General features: G+C 43.4%; 1 protein-coding gene across 15 annotated transcripts in view; it reads left to right on the forward strand.

Annotated features, from left to right (window-relative positions):
* Positions 1–14,797, forward strand: part of PCNT (pericentrin) — an 820,497-nt gene that overhangs the window by 589,722 nt on the left and 215,978 nt on the right. The window lies entirely within an intron of this gene.

Consider the following 14,797-nt stretch of genomic DNA (forward strand, 5'->3'; position numbering starts at 1 on the left):
AACAGGGTTCCCCTTTATCCCCTACTTTGTTTAACATTTACATTGCCTCTTTAGGGAAATTATTGCAAAGTTTAAAAGTAAAATTTTATATCTATGCGGATGATATCACTATAGTTATTCCTTTTACTAACCTGACTTCTGAGATAAAGAATGTGACATGGGAAGCTTAAACAAAGCCCTCCCTCCCTCCGACGTCAGCGCTGACGTCGGGAAGACTTCCGTTCGGCTCTGTGCTGCAGGCAGGGTAGGTAAGGAGGAATATCCTCGCGGCTCGAGTGGCTACCAAGGGAGGGGGGCGGTCCGCCCCGCCCCGGGTGCAGCACAGCCGGCCAGGTCCCCTTACTTTTGTGGCGTTTCCCCGACCGACCGACAACAGCCCTGATCCGACAAAGGAAATTTAGATTCACGGTTAAGGGCAGGGAGGTTTGTCAGACCGGGGCTGTTGTCGGTCGGTCGGTCGGGGAAGCGCCACAAAAGTAAGGGGACCTGGCCGGCTGTGCTGCACCCAGGGCGGGAGAGAAGGAGGGGGGAGAAGGACGCTGAAAGCACTGGGGAAGACAGGGGTGGAGAAGGACGCTGAAAGGCCATGGGGAAGACGGGGGGGAAAGGACACTGAAAGCATTTGTGGAAGACAGAAGGGGGAGAAGGACGCTGACAGGACATGGGGAAGAGGGGGGGAGAAGGACGCTGAAAGCACATGGAGAAGAAAAAGGGGTGGAGAAGGACGCTGAAAGGACATGGGGAAGACGGGGTGGAGAAGGACGCTGAAAGGCCATGGGGAAGACAGGGTGGGTGGGTGTGGAGAAGGACGCTGAAAAGACATGGGGAAGACAGAGGGGGGAGAAGGACGCTGACAGGACATGGGGAAGATGGGGGGGAGTAGGACGCTGAAAGGAAATGGGGAAGAGAGTGGGGAGAAGACGCTGGCAGGGAAGAAGACAGAGATGCCAGACTATGGGGGGAGCGGAGGGAAAAAGATGGGTGCCAGACCAATTTGGAAGGGAGGAGAAAGGGAGAGGCACAGTAACAGAGCAAATGGAAGACGCAGAAGGAAGAGAGACAGTGGATGGAAGGAACTGAATGAGAACATGAGGAAAGCAGAAACCAGGCAACAAAGGTAGGAAAAGAATTCTATTTTTTTTTTTTTTTTGCTTCAGGATAAAGTAGTATATTAGTTGTGTTGATAAAAATTTATAAACAAAAGAGGCTCTGGTAGAAACCCATTTACAAAGTATGTATTCTTCCCAATTAATATTTCCAAATTAATAAAGTCTTTTTGCTTATTTGTAAATGGGTTTCTACCAGAGCCTTTAATTCAGTAGCATAATTAAATGAAACTATTTCTGAAGTTTATGGGGATGGGCGGTGACGAAGGGGATTCCTCACGGGGACGGGCGGTGACGGAGGGGATTCCTCGCGGGGACGGGTGGGGACGGAGGGATTCCTCACGGGGACGGGTGGGGACGGGTGAGACTTTGGCGGGGACAGGTGGGATATCTGTCCCCACGCAACTCTCTACTGAGGACTGAACCATTTCCGGGATTAAGCCTAATGTAACGCCCCTGGACTGAGCTGTATAGGAATACAAGCTGGGGCTGAGAGAAACTCCAAGGCACCAAGTTTGATTGTTTTTCTCTTTCTATTTGGGACACTAATAAACCTGATGCTGTTTTCCAGAAATCCGATATCCAGGTTTTTCCTTCACCTCACCACATAAAAGGCGCTACAAAATTCTTACTTGTGGTCCGAGCCGGGCTTTCCCACATACTTGGAAACTGGCCCGGCCACAAGAATCATCTGTCTTATTTTAAAGCAAATTGAATTGTGGATGACTGCATTTAAATTGAAACTCAATTCTGACAAAACCAAATTCTTTCTGGTAAGCCCAAATGACAAAATTAAAGATTTATCGATTTCTTTGAATGATCAGGTCTTCCCAATTGGCTATTCCATAAAAATTTTGGGAGTGACATTGGATCAATCCCTGACTTTAGATGAACATATGGATGTATTGGTTAGAAAATGCTTCTCGGTATTGTGGAAACTAAGATCTATCAGAAAATATTTTGATGCTGTATCATTCCGTTTATTAGTTCAATCTTCCATTCTAAGTATGCTTGACTACTGTAATATAATTTACTTGGGAACTTTTAAGAAAACTCTTCAATGACTTCAAGTTATTCAAAACTCGACTGTTAGATTGATCTTTGGTTTGAAAAAATTTGAACATACATGTCCCTATTATCAAAAATTGCACTGATTGCCTCTGGAAGCAAGAGTTCTTTTCAAATTCTCTTGTCTTTGTTTTAAATCAATATTTGGGTTGTCCCCTATGTATCTGGTCTCTCATTTTAGACTGAACTGTTCTAACAGGCCTACTCATGGAATTCACATGTTCACTTATCCTACAATAAAGGCCTGTCAATATAAAAGATTCTTAGATAGAACTCTTGCTTTCCAGGCAGGTAAATTGAATGAATGGTTGGGTAATATCATTACGCATTCCTCATCCTAAACTAAACTAAACTAAACCTTAGGTTTGTATACTGCACCATCTCCGCAAGCGCAGATGTTATGCCACCGCATATTACTGACATGTTCAGAATATTACTGATATGTCTCCTCAAGTCTGCTTACCTGAACTCCTGACCTCCAAAGAACAGTAAAACCAGAGATCATCAGTAAAGACAGATGGAAGACTACATCACAAGAAAGAGGCCAGTAACATCAAAAGGATCTTGACCTCTTTTGACCCGGGTGTTGTCAAAACAGATATCAAAAGACCAGGACCAGCTGTCTTACTAAGAGGCCAGTAACATCAAAAGGATCTGCTATCTTGACCTCTTTTGACCTGGGTGTTGTCAAAACAGATAACAAAAGAGCAGGACTAATCGTAACAGCAGGACCAGCTGTTTATGCTTTTACTATGAACTCTGCAGTGTGCGTCCTATATAAGACCGGGATTCTGACCCTGACAGTAGAATCCTAGCCGTCTACAGGAACAGAAGCCACGAGGCTAAAGGGTCAGTCTCCCGTGTCCACTCACCTATCAATTGTATGGATTCTCCAATTGTGAAGGGAGTGTTTGCCTGGGATACGGTGAAGGTATTTAATTCTTATCATATATATATATATATGTATAATAAAGTGTTATTGTTTATGTTTGATATTGTCTGTGTGCTTTTCTGAGTGTCACTGATCATCCCACCTGTCAGAAATTAGTGGCAGAACAAATTGGCACCAGAAGTGGGGTACATCATGTGGTCACAAAAGCACCAGATAAAACATGGGGTTGAGGAGCAGGCTCCCAATCCTTTTGAAAGTGGGGATCCACATGAATTATGTGCCTCCTTACAAAAGGTGAAAATCTCAAAAGGAGAAGAGCAAGAAGTAATTTCTAGACAAGGAAGGATGATTTTGTCAGACTGGAGGAATTTGCATGAAGCTAAACAGGAATTACAATTGAAATTAGAAGAGCTGGAAAAGAAAAGGTATAATCAACAGCATGCCATTACAATGCTACAATGTCAGAATAAGTTGTTAATGGATAAGGTAGAAACCTATCAAAATGTAACAGAAAAGTCAGCTATGCAATATGCACGATATAAATACAAGAAACGGAGGTGGAAAGTGAGTTACAGAAAAGTTAAAATCTTAATTTATCATCTGCCGAATGATTGGAATCCAAACACGGGATGGGAATATTTGGGATTCAAATTCTAATAACAGTGAGGAGGATATATGTGTTAAAGGAGAACAGGCAGAAAGTTTAGAAGCAGAGCCTGTGAGGAGACAAAGATTACAGGGAAATCTGCAAACAGGAGAAAATCTAACTAGAGATAATGTTAGGGAGGATGTTACTCCACATGAAATCATGGATATGATGGCACGCTTTACACAGCAGCCTGGGGAACCACTAATACAGTGGGTAGTTCGGGTGCAGGAGCTGGGCGCAGCAGGGATTATGTTAGATGCCACAGATGCCCCTAAATTTGTTCAAATTAGTCAAGAAGTAGCAGTGCAACATGCGTTGCGGGAGGATCCTTATCCTGCAAAAAATGCCCAATGGTCTTTATTAGAGATAATTAGTAGGGGTGTTACGAGGCGATATCCACTTGAATCTGATTGGCCCTCAAATGATAAAATTTGGTATACATTAAACCATGCTCAAATGAGAATTAAGGAAGAGGCTATGAAGGTAGCCTTAGTAATAGGTCACGCTGACACATATATGTCATTACCTTTTACTGTGTCCATGAGAAATAAAATTATCAGGTATGCTGCACCAGCATACAAACAGGTAATGATAACTTTGTTGATCAATCAAATAGACAGGACTATTTTGGAAGCCTTAGAAGCGGTCCGACAGTTAGGAGATCGGGGGGACTGGGGACCTCAAAATACTTTTGATAAAAAGAGAAAAGGACAATCCAATTCAAACAGGGCTAAGCGAGTGTCTCGGAGGAATATGTTTTTGGCATTAATAAAAGATGGTGTAAAGAGGGAAGAAATAGATGGACAAGATACAGGGACATTATGTGGAATGTACAAAAGTAGAGGACTGGGAAAGAAATCTATGTCTCAAGCACAAATGAACAAAGGAGAGAGGGAGGATATTTTGGTGCCAACGGCTCCCCCTGAGGAAACTGCTTCCATTCTTTATCCTGATTTAAAAGGGTGGAAGTGTTGGGAGGATCAATAATGTGAATGCCGAGTCTCAGTGTTTGCCTGGACCCAATTAGAACAGCGTCCGCAGGTAGAGATAAATATTTAGTAGAAATCTGGGGAGCAAAAGGTACAAGCTGTAGTGGACACTGGGGTGTAGGAATATAAATATCTGGATTGGGGGGAAAATTATACTAGCAGGAACCAATGCATTTTGACTATTCCTATAGTGGAGCAATGTCCAGAACAATTTGCATTCACTTGGCAAGGGAGGCAATATACATATACCAGACTACCACAAAAATACTTACATAGTCCCACTTTCTATCACAAGATTAAAGCAGAAAGTGGGCAAAAGGATGCCGAGAGGTGATAGAGAAAGCTAAACTTCCCTTCTCCCCAAAGTAAAAAACAGACTTGGGCCTTTTTGGATTTTGGAGGCAACATATTTCACATCTGGGGTAACATATGGGGTAGGTTGGACAATAAAAAAGTAGAAGTTGGACAATAAAAAAGTAGACTTTTATAATGAATAAAGTTTTGTTAGATAGTATAAGGAAGTTGCACTCCAAGTAATTTTGCAAATGTGTCTTTTACCTCAAACACTAACATTGTGAACCACTATACCTGCACGTAAACCTCTCATATGTTTTATAGATTAAAGCGTCCCTGCTTGAATTTTTATGATTGTGTGACAGAGCTTTGAAATGGAAGAAAATAGAAAAGAAGACCAGTAAAACTATATAGAGCAATTAACTTAAATTTCTATCTCTCTTTCTTTTAGAAGCTTAGTATCCAGACATGGTCCGGAGAACCAATTTCACTGTGCCACATTTAAAATACTTCCAGCAATATGACCTGATAGTGGGAATCCAATGGATACCACATTTGTTTGTGACTCTTTTGATTAATAGTGTGCTTATTTACAGATTAAATTCAACCCTGAATCATTACCGATGGAAGAAAGCATGCCGGAGCTCTGTGTTTGTCTGTTTCTGTTATGTGTTGTCTGTTTTAGCTTAAGGGGTACCCCAACATTGCACATTGGCCATTTCCAGAGTTTATTCCACCCCTTCTATTAGTCCAAATGGTACCATATCCCTTTCCAAAAAAGATTCCCCCACATACCAGAAAATATCTTATGAAAACCATGCTCACAATGATTTTATGCTATGGCTCACAGGTAATCGAGGCCAGCAGCGTGCCAGATTTTAGGAATAAATGGGACGCCCATGTGAGGGCAAAACATTGGCTAATCTTAAGGGCAAAGGGTCTATAGAGTGGGCAGACTTGATGGGCCTTGGCCCTTTTCTGCCGTCATCTTTCTATGTTTCTATACAGCCCAATGATAATTTAGTTAGGGGTTATATTATAAAAGGATATCTGAAGAGAAATAATTAGAAAGCTTTATACCTGGTAAAATGGTGTTCATTGGTATTTGATATTTCCTAAATAAAATAAAAAATGGTCTCTCTTTATTTAACTTACCAGGTATAAACAGTGCAGTGCACATCTCTGACATAAGTTATTTTGGTATCGCATTCTGTACGTGTGTATGGTCTCTCTTAAATGACATAATAATTATGTCCAGAACATAAAAAGGTGTATTTTCTGAATGTCCTACAGAATACCTTTAAGTGCATTAGTGTTGTTTCTCTTATCTCACACAAATACTACCTTACACACAAGTATTGTGTCAAATGTTATCACATTCTGTACGTGTGTATGGTCTCTCTTAAATGACATAATAATTATGTCCAGAACATAAAAAGGTGTATGTCCTACAGAAGACCTTTAAGTGCATTAGTATTGTTTCTCTCATCTCACACAAATACTACTTTACACACAAGTATTGTGTCACATGTTCTCACCTTCTGTACATAAAGTGGTTTTTCTCCTTTTTCTCTTATCTTCTCTTTTACCACTAGGGGTGTTTATTGTAACTAAAGCATTGAAGCTAAATAGTCATGAGGAAATATTTTCTTTGAAAAATCACGTACTGGGAAATGTTATTCCATATAGACTTTCATCCTTTTGTGATAAAATTGGTCAGCTCTGCTCTCTCATTCTGATGATTTGGCTAACATGCTGGGTTAAAAGAGAAAATTTCACCAGATCGAGAAGATGATGACACGCAACCAGACATACAGTGCCATGAAGCTATTATGTGGCACCGACTTGGGAATAGAAGTGAGCCTATATCCTGCCACTTCACATTAGGGCTGGTCTCTGGGGGTAGTGCATGTGACTTACATGAGTGAAGGCATGTGAGTGGCATAGCAAGCCTATTGAAACTGGAGCATAGCCAGACCCTAACCAAAGCTACTAAGAAAAACGGGATACCAGATAACTGCGGTGATCGATGGTGAATATGAAGCTACCCTAAATGTATGCCATGAGTAAGAGCACAAATATAATATTAATAAGATTATTCATTTTCATGATTCCCGATACGTGATACTTTCAAGTGAAAGGCCTAATTAGCAAAAAATATTAGAGACTGCAAACATACCAGTTGAGAACATAAGGAAATAATTTAACCTGAGGTATAGTAAATACTATTGTTTCTGAAATACTGGCTGGTAAACAAGCATATTTCGGCTCCAGAGAAGCGGAGGTATTTAGATGGGTGCGGTAATGTTACATGTTGTTAATCATACAGCAATATACTTTAGATAGTAATGTTTCTTCAGCCTTACAGTGGACTATTTGTGAGATTCGTGTTTTGTCTTTTATACAACAAAGAATTAACTTTATCCAGCAGTTAAATACCTCATTGATTTTTGTATTATTTAATAACACCACGTTCTTAGATAGAACCTGGTGGAATTTTTGATATAAAACAATGTTCTGATTTCTCATGTGAAGGGTTGCTTATGTTATTTGATGTAAGGAACTCTATAATAATGTGTCCTTTCACTGTGATGCCTTTGCTACTATGGGCAACAAATAGATGAACAAAATAAAACAAACGTGTCATTCTATGAACCATGTTCTTTATAAAAATGTTTTTGTTGCTAGCAGTACTGTTAAACTTGTGATTCATGCTATTCAAGCTCCCTTTTCAGTATGTGTATAGCAAATGTAAATATTAATTTTTCTTTTACCGATGTATTTTATTGCCATCCATAAAGAAAGCCATGCAAAATAATTGTGAAATACAGACTTGAGTATCCAAGGGTGGAATGTTATGCCACCGCATATTACTGACATGTTCAGAATATTACTGATATGTCTCCTCAAGTCTGCTTACCTGAACTCCTGACCTCCAAAGAACAGTAAAACCAGATGATCATCAGTAAAGACAGATGGGAGACTACATCACAAGGAAGAGGCCAGTAACATCAAAAGGATCTTGACCTCTTTTGACCTGGGTGTTGTCAAAACAGATATCAAAAGACCAGGACCAGCTGTCTTACTAAGAGGCCAGTAACATCAAAAGGATCTGCTATCTTGACCTCTTTTGACCTGGGTGTTGTCAAAACAGATAACAAAAGAGCAGGACTAATCGTAACAGCAGGACCAGCTGTTTATGCTTTTACTATGAACTCTGCAGTGTGCGTCCTATATAAGACCGGGATTCTGACCCTGACAGTAGAATCCTAGCCGTCTACAGGAACAGAAGCCACGAGGCTAAAGGGTCAGTCTCCCGTGTCCACTCACCTATCAATTGTATGGATTCTCCAATTGTGAAGGGAGTGTTTGCCTGGGATACGGTGAAGGTATTTAATTCTTATCATATATATATATGTATAATAAAGTGTTATTGTTTATGTTTGATATTGTCTGTGTGCTTTTCTGAGTGTCACTGATCATCCCACCTGTCAGAAATTAGTGGCAGAACAGCAGAGCTCGGCACGGTTTACAGAGGTTGAGAGGAAAGGAACTACAAAGATGGATATAGGAGAGGGACTGAGAAGATAGAGAGGAACACGGTACTAGAGAACGGGGGGTGATTAGATTTTTGAAAAGAGCCAAGTTTTCAAGTGTTTACGGAAGGATTGGAAGGAGCTAGAATTTCTGAGCGGGGATGAGAGGTTGTTCCAGAGTTCTGTGGTTCTAAAGGGGAGGGATGTTCCAAGTTTTCCTGCGCGGGATATACCTTTTGTAGATGGGAAAGAAAGTTTCAGTTTTTGGGAGGATCTAGAGGAGAGTGGGTTAGAGGAATTCCAAAGGAGTGGGATAACGGGGGGAAGGATGTAATGTAATGTAATGTAATTTATTTCTTATATACCGCTACATCCGTTAGGTTCTAAGCGGTTTACAGAAAATATACATTAAGATTAGAAATAAGAAAGGTACTTGAAAAATTCCCTTACTGTCCGAAGGCTCACAATCTAACTAAAGTACCTGGAGGGTAATAGAGAAGTGAAAAGTAGAGTTAGAGGAAAAATAAAAATAAAATAAACATTTTAACAAGACAGCATTGATCTAAATACTTTGGAAGGTAGAAGAGAGGAGAGAAAGGAATAGAAGCATGATGAAGTGGAGAAAGTAAGTTTAGGAGGAGCGATTGAAGTTTCCAGAAAGGGCTTCTTCAGGGAAGAGACTTGGCCGACAGTCCCAGGATGCCTATGTCTCCTCCCCTGAGATGTTCTCCCATCCATGCATTCCCTCCCAGACACACTGCCCGTGCCCCAGCCGCTCCAAGAAGGCTGCCCCAGATGAGGCCCACGGTGAATGCAGGATTCTCTCCTCTGCGGGAAAGCCGCCCGGAGCCAACAGTCAATTTTCTTAGCGGATTGCAGGGGGGGAAGAGTTAACATGTAGAATCTTGAAGGCTAAGCAGGCACATTTATAGAGGACTCTGGAGTATACTGGGAGCCAGTGAAGCTTGGAGAGGAGTGGGGAGACGTGATCAAACTTGCCTTTTGCGAAAATAAGCTTGGCCGCGGCGTTCTGAATTAGCTGAAGTCTGTGGAGGTTTTTCTTAGTTAGGCTTATATAGATGGAGTTGCAGTAGTCCAGTCTAGAGAGGATGGTGGATTGAACGAGGATGGCGAAGTGAAAATGATGAAAGCAGGATCTTACTTTCCTCAACATATGGAGGCTAAAGAAGCATTTTTTTACCAGGGAGTTGAGGTGATCATTGGAGGAGAGAGAGGAGTCTAAGATGATGCCTAGGACTTTGCTTGAAAACTCAAGCTGAAGAGTGGGGCCGGAAGGTAGTGGAATGGAGGTGGGTAAATGATCTGAACTAGGGCCAAGCCAAAGTAGTTTTGTTTTGGACTCATTTAGTTTCATTTGTACAGATTGGGCCCAGTTTTAGAAAATTAGTAAAAACAAAATTATTTAATCGATTTGTAAGTTAAGGTTTTACTGGGTTTTTTTACTTTCATATTGTATGTACATACTGATGATTTTATATTGTGTTTTATTCCCTGATTGTCCAGCACTTCTTGTTGTAAACTGTCTCAAACTATTATGGCTTTGGCGGTATATAAGAATAAAATTATTATTATTATCCAGACAGTATTTCTGGTGGCCATTAAGTCAGTTTGTAGGGTTTCAGAACTTCAGGCTCTTTCCTGCCAGGATCCTTTTCTGCATATTACAAATTCCGGTGTAATGCTGCGCACTGTTCCTTCTTTTCTTCCAAAAGTGGTTTCCACTTTCCATGTGAATCAGGAAGTCCAGCTTCCTACTTTTGCTCAAAAGAGCAGGACCGGGTGTTGCGGTACTTAGATGTGCGTAAGCTGCTGTTGCAGTACCTGGAGTTCATGAACGAGGTTCGCCTTTCTGACTATCTGTTTGTTCTGGTGGGTCTGCCCGTAAGGGTTGGCCAGCTTCTAAGGCCACCATTTCCAGATGGATCCATATGGCTATTTCTGCGGCTTACATGGCAGCCGGAAAGAAGCCCTCCCCCACCTCATGAGGGCTCATTCTATAAGAGGTGTTTCGTCCTCTTGGGCAGAGTTGTCGGCTGTCTGTTTGGACGAGATTTGCAGGGCCGCTACCTGGTCCTTCTTGCATATGTTCACCAAGTTTTACAAGATCGATGTGGCCAAGCAGGATGCTGCTTTTGGTGCCTCTGTTTTGGCAGCAGGCTTATCAGTCCCACCTAATTCTCCAGGACTGCTTTACCACTAGTACTGGAATAAATTGGAATTGTACAAGAATGAAAGATTAGGTTCTTACCTTTGCTAATCTTCTTTCTTATAAATCCATACTTTATTCTGAGAACCCACCCTGTAACTTGCTGATTCGCCAATTGTCTGCCTTTCTAAGTACGGATAAGCTGGATTTCTGTTTTCTGACTGGCCTTTGTAAGAGTGCCTTCAGAATGGGTTTAGCACCTGGGGTGTTTTTTTTTTGGGGGGGGGGTCCTAGTTCCAGTGCCCCCTTTTGTCACCTTGTTCCAATTTTGATCATAACTTGATTATTTTTGAAGATGCCTTATGATTAGAAAGTGGAGTTTTAGCCCAAAACTGTATCAAAAAGTGAGCCACATAGAAGGGTTCCATTTTGTTTGTGAGGGCTACTTTTCACATATTCTATAATTTTATTTCACCGAACAATTGTGCAGGATTTTTCATTAAATATCCAGCAGAAGTGAGAGCACAGGTGCCCGAAAGCATGCCAGAATTTTAGGTGACTATAAAGTGGCCAGAAGGGTATATGCTACTACTTTAATGGCAGACATGAGGCAAAGAATGAAAGGAAAGGGGATGGGACTTGTATACCGCCTTTTTGTAGTTACACATTCAAAGCAGTTTACATATATACAGGTACTCTGGTATTTTGTAGCTGGGGCAATGGATGATTAAGTGACTTACTCAAGGAGCAGCGCTGGAATCGATCCCACAATCTCAGGGTGCTAAGGCAGCAGCTCTGCCACTAGGCCACTCCTCATATATGGAGAACTCTGCGTGTTGTATCTGAAAAAAATATTTTACCATTGCATGAAAAAGCCAGTTTTAGTGTTTCCTCACTAGTTGTTGACAGAAGTATAAGCAAAATCCTAAGAAAGCTGTATGCATACTTGCAGGTTAAAGAGAAGCTGGTGAGGTTCCAGTTAGATTCAGGGGCCATGAAAAAATCTCTTGCTAGAAGAAACATCCAAAGAAGATCAGGCTGTGTTCTCCATGCTCTCCTGAGGCTAATATCGATGGGGGTCAATATTCAAAACAATTTAACTGGCCAGTTAAATCGCTTGTGTGGAGCTGAAATGGTGGCAAGTACCTGGGTATGTGTCCGGTTTCTGAATCTCTTCACTGTGTTTGGTAAATTGGATGAGCAGCTGCTACTTAGAAGTAGACTACATTATCCAACCAGTCCAGAAACCTTTATGTCATTTGCTAGTCACTGTCAAGGAGAAAGTCAAAGCAGTGATAAGAACTAGAGGATCATGGGACTCTAGTTAAGATGCCGCAACAAATCAGCTCTGCTGGTAGTCAGAAAACCTAACAGGAAGATCAGAATATGCATAAACCCCAAATTACATAAGTGGGCTTTCCATCAAAACCATTATACCATGCCAACCCTGGAAAATATTCTCCAGGGTTTACCCAACTCTAAGGTATTTTGCTGCCTGGATACTAAGAGTGGGTTCTGGCATGAGTTCCTAGATAAGCAGAACAGCAAGGTGACTATATTTGAGACTTGATTTGGGAAATATAAATGGTGCAGACTTCCCTTTGGAATTTGTGGCACTGGGAAAAATTCAGACACAACTTCACAATGCACTGTCTAGCCTAAAAGGAGTAGTCTGTATTATCCCAGGACAAGCAGGCAGGTATTCTCACTAGTGGGTGATGTCATCCGACAGAGCCCCGATACGGACGTCTCACAAGCATACTTGCTTGCAGAAACTCAGAAGTTTCGAGATACCCGCACCGCGCATGCGCCAGTGCCTTCCCGCCCAATACTCCGGGCGTGTCTCCTCAGTTCTTTTCTTTCTGCAGAGCTGAGAAGTTTTACTTAAATTCTGCGCCAATTGAACCCGTTTTTTTGCCTTCTTAATCACCGCGGTTTAGAGTTTATTTTCTCTTTATCGTGTGCTTTCTTTATTTTGTTTCTTTTTTTTTTTTAATTCTTCCGGTGCTTCGATCGGGTCGGCCGCGTGGCTCAAGCCCCGCTCCTTTGATCTCACGGCGGAGCTTTTTCGGCCTATGTCCCGGCCAATTACCGGTTTTAAAAAGTGTAGCAAGTGCCAGCGCGCGATTTCGCTGACGGACCCGCATCGACGCTGCCTGCAGTGTCTTGGTCCAGAACATTTCCCAAAATCGTGCCAGCCTTGTTCCACTCTCACAGCACGTGCGTTCAAGCGTCGCTGTTTTTTGTGGGAGTCGATGTTTAAGATGGAAGCTGCTCAGGAACCCTCAGCTTCGACCTCGGCCAGCGCTTCCTCTGTTCTGGAGAAGCCTCACGCCACTTCTGCGGCATCGAGTCTCCTGAAACCGTCTTCCTTTGTTCCGGCTTCGACTCCGCCTGCTGCGCCGGTGCCTTCCTCCGTCTCCTCGGATCAGGTACCTCCTCCTCCCATTCCACCCGTGGTTCTCAAAGTGCCAAAGGCTTCCAAGCAAAAGCACTCGACCGCGAAGGAGCGCGAAGACCGTGCAGGGGGCCCCACTTTAGGTGCGGCAACCTCCTTGTCGGCTTTGTTGCGGTCCCTTTTGGAGGCTCAGTTTGTCGAGCTCATGACCACCATGGGACCCAAGTTGTTAGCCACGATCCAGGGTGACCAGCCGGTTCTGCCTCCGGGGGGCGGACCGCCCCCTCCTCCTCCTCCTCGCCGTTCGCTCTCGCTACTCGGCGAGGAGGAGCGGCGATTGGCGGCCGGTCCCTCGAGGCGGGCCTCTTTTAGTGATATGCCCCCTTTAGAGCCCATTACGCCTCCGGACGAAGAGGTGTGGAATCCCTTCTCTCTACCCCCTCCTCGAGCAGAATGACTGGTTATGCTCTCTGGATCTCAAGGAGGCCTACACTCATATTCCCATTCATCCGGCCTCTCGCAAGTTTCTCAGATTTCGGGTGGGACATCTACATCTGCAGTATCGAGTGCTTCCATTCGGCCTGTCCTCGTCTCCCAGAGTCTTCACGAAGTGTCTGGTAGTGGTGGCCGCTGCACTCCGGAACCGTTGTCTTCAGGTATTTCCCTACCTCGACGACTGGCTCATCAAGGCCGCCTCGGCTCCAGGGGTCATCTCGGCGACCCTGACAATTTGGTTCCTGCAGAGTTTGGGCTTCGAGATCAACTTTCCCAAATCTCATCTATAGCCTACCCAGTCTCTCCCCTTCATCGGGGCAGTTCTGGATACCGTTCAACTGCGAGCCTTCCTCCCCCCTCAGCGCATGGAGGCTCTTCTTCGTCTCTGCCAGTCTGTATCTTCTCGCCCGTCCATCTTGGCGAGACACATGATGGTTCTCCTGAGCCACATTGCCTCTACACTGCATGTGATGCCTTTTGCCAGACTTCACCTCAGGATTCCACAGTGGACTCTGGCCTCTCAGTGGACTCAGGTGTCAGATCCTTTGACTCAACACATCATTGTCACTCCTGCTCTTCAGCAGTCTCTACTTTGGTGGATGACCTCTTCGAATCTCTCCAGAGGTTTGCTGTTTCACACTCCTCCCCACCAGAAGGTTCTCACAACCGATTCCTTGACCTATGCATGGGGAGCTCATCTGGATGGGCTTCGCACTCAGGGATTCTGGACCAGTGTGGACAGACTCCATCAAATCAATCTTCTGGAGCTCAGAGCCATCTTCAATGCTCTTCAGGCTTTTCAGCATCTGTTTCACGACATGGTGGTCCTCATTCGCACAGACAATCAGGTCGACATGTATTATGTCAACAAGCAGGGGGGCACGGGATCGGCCTCTCTCTGCCAGGAAGCTCTCAGAGTCTGGGATTGGGCGGTTCGCCACAACGCCTTCCTCAAAGCTGTCTACATTCAGGGGAAGGACAATGTCTTGGCAGACAACTTAAGTCGTCTCCTCCAGCCTCACGAATGGACACTCCATTCCAGGCCCCTTCATCAGATTTTTTCTCAGTGGGGGATGCCTCAGATAGACCTTTTTGCTGCTCCCCACAACTTCAAACTGCCTCAATTTTGCTCCAGGATCTACACTCCTCATCGTCTCGAGGCAGATGCCTTTCTGCTGGATTGGGGGAATCGCTTTCTGTATG

This window comes from Geotrypetes seraphini, chromosome 5 (genome assembly GCF_902459505.1).
Source record: "Geotrypetes seraphini chromosome 5, aGeoSer1.1, whole genome shotgun sequence".
In the NCBI taxonomy this organism is placed as follows: domain Eukaryota; kingdom Metazoa; phylum Chordata; class Amphibia; order Gymnophiona; family Dermophiidae; genus Geotrypetes; species Geotrypetes seraphini.